This window comes from Crocodylus porosus, unplaced genomic scaffold (genome assembly GCF_001723895.1).
Source record: "Crocodylus porosus isolate Cpor-Errol unplaced genomic scaffold, CroPor_comp1, whole genome shotgun sequence".
Classification (NCBI taxonomy): Eukaryota; Metazoa; Chordata; order Crocodylia; family Crocodylidae; genus Crocodylus; species Crocodylus porosus.
In genome coordinates, this window is record NW_017728931.1 from 81,317,382 (window position 1) to 81,324,741 (window position 7,360).

The 7,360-nt window shown below is 41.8% G+C and overlaps 1 non-coding gene across 1 annotated transcript; it reads left to right on the forward strand.

Moving 5' to 3' along the window:
- Positions 1–7,237: 7,237 nt before the first annotated feature.
- On the forward strand, positions 7,238–7,309 carry TRNAP-CGG. The gene has a single exon. It is a non-coding gene; the product is annotated as a tRNA-Pro (tRNA).
- The last annotated feature ends 51 nt before the right edge of the window (positions 7,310–7,360 follow it).

Genomic DNA, 7,360 nt, shown 5'->3' on the forward strand with positions numbered 1-7,360 from the left:
CCCAGACTTACCAACTGGAGGCAGCTGTTAGCTGCCTATTTAGTCTATGGTTGAATCTCCAAAATGGCCAAATCTTTTCTGAATTTTTTTCCAAATCTATTTGGATGCTTTGAATCAGTTTGGAACTTTTACTTGATCTCCCAATTTGATTCAGATTTGGAGATTTGGTCCCCGAATCGGGCCTAAAACACTTGAGCATCTTCTAAAATATTGTTCAGAACTGTCAGACTGATTTGAATTCAATATTTCCATATTAGGAGGGTAAACAAACTGCATACATTAAACAGCAGTATTTTGCAATGGAAGGGAGGCATAGGGAAATATTGCATTGATGAGCCATCAATACAATGCCACAGCCAGCAAAGCAAATAAAACTCTGGCTTGCATCTACTAATGCATCTCAAGCAAGACCCAAGAAGTCATCCTTCCACTTTACTCAGCCTTGATGAGGCTGCAGCTGGAGTACTGCATCTAATTCTGGACTCCACACTTTAGAAAGGATGTAGAGAAACTTGAGAGAGTCCAGAGGAGAGCAACGCACATGGTCAGAGGTCATGAGAGTAGGCCTTATGAGGAGAGGCTGAGAGTCATGGGATTTTTCAGCCTGGAGAAGAGAAGGTTTAGGGGGACTTGGTGGCAGCCTATAAGTACATAAGGCAGGGTGCATCAGGAACTGGGAAAATGTCTGTTCACCAGGGAAGCCCAAGGGAAGACAAGGTCTAACAGGCACAAACTGCTGGAAGACTGATTTAGCCTGGACATAAGGGAAAACTTCTTTATTGTCCAAGCCTCCAGAGACTGGAATAGATTCCCCCCCAGAGGTGGTGCAAGCACCTACTCTGGATACCTTCAAGAAATGCCTGGATGCTCACCTTGCTGGGGTCAAGTGACCCCAACTGACTTCCTGCCCTTTGAGCAGGGGGCTGGACCCAATGATCTCCCTTCCAGCCCTAATGTCCATGAAATCTATGGATGTATATCTCAGCCTTTTTTTACTTAATGATAAAGTGCCCATTAATGTCCATACTACTAGGACACCAGAGATCAGAGCCACTGAGGAAGTGCAAAATTCCAAGCAGGATGAATATCTTTGGTGTCTGCCAGGTTTGGGGTGATAGATTCCCAGGTACCTTTGCTGGAATAGGGGGCAAATCATCCAATAGTTGAAGAATGGGATGAGGGAAATTTAGCAGAGATTTCAACAAAAGCCTTGCATGGGAATTGTAACATGGGAAGTCATGATCTGGCCTTAGGGTTTTTCAGCCTGCTGACTGGTAAATTTGAGCTGGGGTATCATATTATCTCTCAGGAAGGATCTAATACAGGATTTGGCAGCCTTTTGTCGACATAAGCTGGATCTCATGACCCAGCTGGGCCACAGACCTGAAATCTATGCTGCTTTCCCCTCCCCAGCAGCCTGCACACATGCTGTTCTGCTGCCTCTGTGTTTCTCCTTCCTTACAAGGGAAGCACAGAGGTGGCAGAGCAGCAGGCTCCACAGTGGAGCATACTGCAGGTGAGGGGGATAAACAATCATCACACAGGAAGATGGCCACAGAGCCCATGTGTCAAATCAAACCTCGCTGAGCCAGATTGGACCTTTTTACAGACTAGCTGCAACCCAGGAGCCATAGGTTGCTGACCCCTGAATATGACAGAATCTCAACTCTTTGGAAAGGGGGACCTCTTTAGTGCCATTGTTAGGACACTACCACTGGATTGTTTTAATGGGTAATTAATTTTACATTGAAGGATCTTATTCTGTTCAGTTAGTTTCTGTTGTTGACAAAGGGCATCTTATATTTTATGGTATTCTATACCCTATTCCTGGAGCCTTCCAGCGATTCTTTCCTCAGCACAGTCTCATCCCATTCTCAAAGTACACCACAGTGAAAGTTACTAGCTAGGCAGTTTTATTAAAAACAAATATCTATATTTGATATAAATCTGCCTATTTTATGATGTGAGAGAAAAGGACAGCAGAAAGCATTTGTGCTTCTGTTCACTCATAGAAGTGCCATTTTCTCCATTATATATTAATTGATTTTTACTATGTTCCATTCTTAGTTTTTCAGGTATTATGAAAATCCCTAAAGTTTCCTCCAAAATGGAAGAGCTCCATCCTGCAACATCCTGGCCATTCTTCTGAAAACTAGAAAGCATTTACAAAAGGATCAGAGAATGCTTGGCGCTTCATGCGATTGTGTCTTCTTAGATAAAGAACCAATTCATTTCCCAACAGTTTAAGTTTGTCACAAACAAAGTGTGATTTTAATGACTTTTCCACCAAACACTTGATGTTGATTAGTTTAACAGCTATTTAGTTTCAAATTGGTTTATTCACCCCTTCTTTTGGAAAGATTATAGGGACAATTTAAAAACATTTCAATTAGATTAAAAAGATCAACCTTCTTAAACTTTTATGTTAGTTATTGTGCAGAGAGCACAGTAGTTAGTGAACTGCTTTGGAATCCTATGAGGATAAGTTGCATAACACAAATGTAAATTATTATTTTATAATTAATGCAATCAACTGTTATTACAGGCATCTGTTATAGCAATCAATATAAAGAGTAAAAAGAGAAGCAATAAAAATGTTCAAGGAATAAAACAGAAATACAATGCGTGTTTTATAAGCTTTTTAGAAAGAGTGTAACAGCATAGGGGAAGGAAGTGGAATTGTCATTCCCAATATATATAAGAAATAGAGGATAAACCAAAATTATCCATGATAGACATTTAAAACGTCCTCTTAATTTGTATAAGGGTTTGATACTGTCCCTTCTTGAGTAAAGCCCCAATTGAAATTAATGGTCCTATTTCCATTGTTCAAATAACTGCAAAGATTTTCTGTAGATGAATGTGTGGGCAGTATTTAGACAAATTATTTTTTTTTATAGTTTCAACTAGGACTTCAAAAAATAGTGTTAATTTAACCCTAAACAAGCTTACTGCTGTTCATAATAATTATTTAAGTTCACGTATCTGCATTAAAAGTATTAGTGTAATATTTAAAGTGGCCAACTTTCAGGGAATTAAATCCAGGACATGCTTCCAGATGCTCCACAGATCACTGAAACTGGATGTAGTTGACCTCTCTTTTAGTTCTGGTTAATGCAGAGCTATGAACAAGCTAATTAGCTCTCAACTGGGAGGTAGTAGAATTGTATTTTTCTATTATCATGCCTCAGCTAACTAGCTTTGCCCTTCAGCAGCAGTGATCTAGGAACAATTTTTTATTAGTCCCTTTTTCAGAAACTTGTCAAGAACAGCAGATACAGTCATGAAATTTGGTCAAGAAGATAATGCTGAAGAAGATTTGAACACTGGATCAAGAATCACTGTACAGTAGAATGGTAAAAACTTGCAGCTGCTCTCTCTAAACATCAATGACTAAAGAATGTGAGGGTCTGAGCTACTTGGTCTGGAAATCTTTCCATTTTTATCAAGTCTTTAAAAAGAACAAATATAAAAATAAAAAAAAAACTCACCAAACAATCTACCAAACTAAATACAAAAGTCAGGGGTGGGCAATTATTTTGGGCAGAGGGCCACTTACTGAGTTTTGGCAAGCCACCAAGGGCTGCGTGGCAGGTAGCCCAGGGCAGATAAATATACATTTTTAAAGTTTTTTAGGGGCCCCATGGGCCAGATAGAATGGCCTGGTGGGCTGCATCTAGCCTCCAGGCCGCATTTTGCCCACTCGTGGCATAAGTAATATCAAATCTGGCTGAAGTCTCCGGAAAAAGAACCGATTAGAAAAAACATTAAAATATTTCCTAATATGAGAAAATGTTTGTGGTCAAACACATTGATTTAAAAAAAAAAGTTATGTAACCTCACTAATGAAAGTTCTTTCATTATCCGTACATAGGGCAAGATCCTGCTGCCAGCAAAGCTAGAAGTTTTGATATTAATTTTATGGGAATAGGATCAGGCACTGAGATCCATAGATTTCAAGACCAGAAGAGACTAGTGGTGATCTTAAGGACTTGGACACAGTGTTAAAGTTGGAGAAGGTTTGCTGCACTTAATTTGTTCCCAGCTCCTCCACACATAACAATTAGAGTGCACCAGCTGCTGCCTTTTTAAAAGGGCTTCAAGCATTGGGAAGTTTAAACCCATGTAAGTTTAACCTCTTGTCTCACACAGGTCCCTACAATTTCTTTCAGTTGTTTGAACTGGAGCACTGATTTTTGGAGGGAAGGGAATCCACTCTTATTTTAAAGTATTTCAGTGAGGGAGAGCCACCACACTTGGACTTGTTCCAGTATGCTCAGTGTTGAAGAATTTGAACCTTATTTTAATCTACTTTTGTCTAGCTTCAGTTTCCAGCTATTGGATTGTGTTGTAACATCTCTACAACCTCAACTATCAAATTTCTGACTAGTAGGTACTAACAGATTGTGATCAAACCATCCATTCACCATTTCTTTTGAACATGAATGTGGGATGTCCAGGAAAGATATATGATGTTGGAGTTCTGAGGCAATTAGGTTCATAGACATTTCCCTTTTGGGACAAGCAGGGACCTTATTTCCTTCCAATAATATTATCAACGAGGTGGTTATATTTTAGCTTGTTTGCTCTTCTGCACAGGGATAAAACCTCCCATCTCTTTCTTTTCCAATCACTGTACTCCACTATATTGTACAACCAAACATTTAAAAAAAATGTTTTACTTATATTTATTAATAAAGTATTAAGGCAGCCTTTGCTAGCATCCAAGTTGCTCACCCACAATTATATAGTGCTTATAAACACAGAGAAGTTAGAGATTTATTTAATTGCTACAGATTATGGGGAACATTGGCCATAATCTCTGACAATTTTCCTGTCCCCAGACTGGCTGAGGATCTGATCTGTAAGAGTCTTAGAAGGCAGGAATGGTGTAGCTGAACTCTAAGCACCTGCCAGGGCAATTAAATTCTTACTCGCTATTTCCAACTTCATCCATTTAATAGTAATACAATTATCATCGTCATCATCTGATGTGGGAAGGCAGCTAGCATAATCGGATCAGGGCCTTATAACAATTTAGTTTCAACATTATTTCAGGCTGGGGGAGCCACAGAAGATAGATTTATTTGGGAAAGCCCAGACTAGAAGAAAGAATCAATTTGCCCTGGCTACTGGTGAAATCCCATCAGTCTATAGCAGTGATTCCTAATGAGGGTGTCGTGGCACCCTGGATTGCCAGGGGATTCTTTTAAGGGTGTCACAGGGTACTGCACTATAGTAGTAATGTTAGATATGGAAACTCCTATACATGATCCACAAGATAAAGCCAGAGATTTCAAGTAGGAATCTATAGGAATGTAAAAGAAATTATGGATCTGATGTGTTCTTTGAGTTCTTTGCAGAAAATACGGAAAACTGCTCTACTATTTTTCTGTATTCAAAGTAGTGAAAGATAAAAGCTGGCATTTTTCAAGAGGTGCCTTGAGTCTAGAAAGGTTGAGAACAATTAGAATCATAGAAATTTAGGGTTAGAAGGGACCACAGGTGGTCAGTTAGTCCAACCCCCTCCTCAACACAGGACCATCCCCAACTAGATCATCCCAGCCAAGGCTTTGTCTAGCTAGGTCTTAAAAACCTCCAAGGATGTAGTCCCCACAACTTGTCTGCATAACCTGTTCCAGTGTTTTACTACCCTCTCAGTGAGGAGATTTTTCTTAGTATCAAACCTAAGCTTCCCTTCCTGCAACTTGAGACTGAGGAGTTGGAAGAGGAAAACCACTTACTAGGAAAGAAGATTGGGAGTAAATGAAGAGAAATTAGCTATGAAACAGGCTGGGAAATGAGTCTGAGAAGCCTAAGTATGGGAAACTGGGATTGAATGGCAAGGAGAATGGGGATGACTCAGGGATGCATGGCAAAAATTGTTTGCAAAACTGCTGTCTGATTGATTGCATAAATTGGATACTATGTAGGAAATGAAGCAAGAGATTTCAAAAAGATATTAAGGCTGGGAATGAAAGTAATAGGACAGAATCACACTGCAGGGAGTGAGACAGAAGATCAGGCAGGAAGATCTATAACAAGTCATCTCCAGAACCTAGTATGGATTCTATAACAGGGGGCCAATTAAACCATGGCCCACCCACCTGTTCCTGGGCTAACCACCTTTATTCTTTCCTGCCACACCTTGTTGTTAATTAATTTAAAGATATAATTAAGCAGGAGGCTGCCCATTTCCTGCCCCAATGCCAGGGGGCACCATCTGCAGCTCCATTCCTCCCCTACACCACAGCCCAAGCCTCACAGATGGTATCTATCGATCTCATAGTCACCAGCCTCCACACTGGGCCCCAGAATCTTACTGGGGAACCCCCACCTGGATTCTTCCCCTCAGGCAGTCTCTTCCACCATCATACCAGGCAACATAGTTGCCTGAACTGATCCCCCACCAAGACCTTCAGCTTATTAGACCTGGCCTACCTCCAGGCCAGTCAGAACCCTAGGCCCTCAGCTCTTGGGTGTCCCTTGCAGTGGGCCCCTGGCCCTTCAACTCTTCCAGTCTTGACCCCAGCATGGGTCAGTCAGGGGAAATTCAGACAGGTCTGAATCTATGGCCCTTACTCTTTCACCACAGGGTCCACCTTCCCAACCCTCCAACAAAAGGGTAACCCACCCAGTTGTGGGGGCTAGGGGTTAAGACACCCTGACCCACCTTTCACCAGGGTAGTAACTGGCCTGGTATTTCCTGGGGGCTCCTGCACCACTGAGAACCCCACCAGGCCATCCACTCCCAGCAGGGTGCAGTTTTAGGTCATACCCAGGACCAGGAGCATCCTTACCATCCCCTACACCACCTCCCTTATCTCCAGATGATAACAACAGCCCTCTAGTCAGGCAATGTTGCTGCCTAACCTTCAGGCAGCAGAACTGCCCTGTTTATACGGGCAGCCCCAGCTCCCAAAATGGCTGCCCTAATCAGGCACCTGGCAGCTGCCAGCTCCAGGCCCTTAAAGTGGTAGACACACACAATGCCCTGCCACAGATTCCAATCCTTGTTTCAGAAGATTGGAGCAAAAGAAATCTCATGAGGTTCAATAAGGAGAAGTGCAAAGACCTGCATTTAGGACAGGATAATCTCATACACAGGTATAGGCTGGGGACTGACAAGCGAAACAGCAGCTCTGCAGAAAAGGACTCAGGGGTTACGATGGTCACTGAGTGTATATAAGCCAACAGTGAGCCATTTTTTTCAAAGAAGACTACTAGCATATAGTATGGCTTGTTGGTCTAGGGGTATGATTCTCGCTTCGGGTGTGAGAGGTCCTGGGTTCAAATCCCAGACAAGCCCTTTTCACTTTACAGGCTCTGGAATGGACTCCCAAGGGAGGTGATGCTTTCT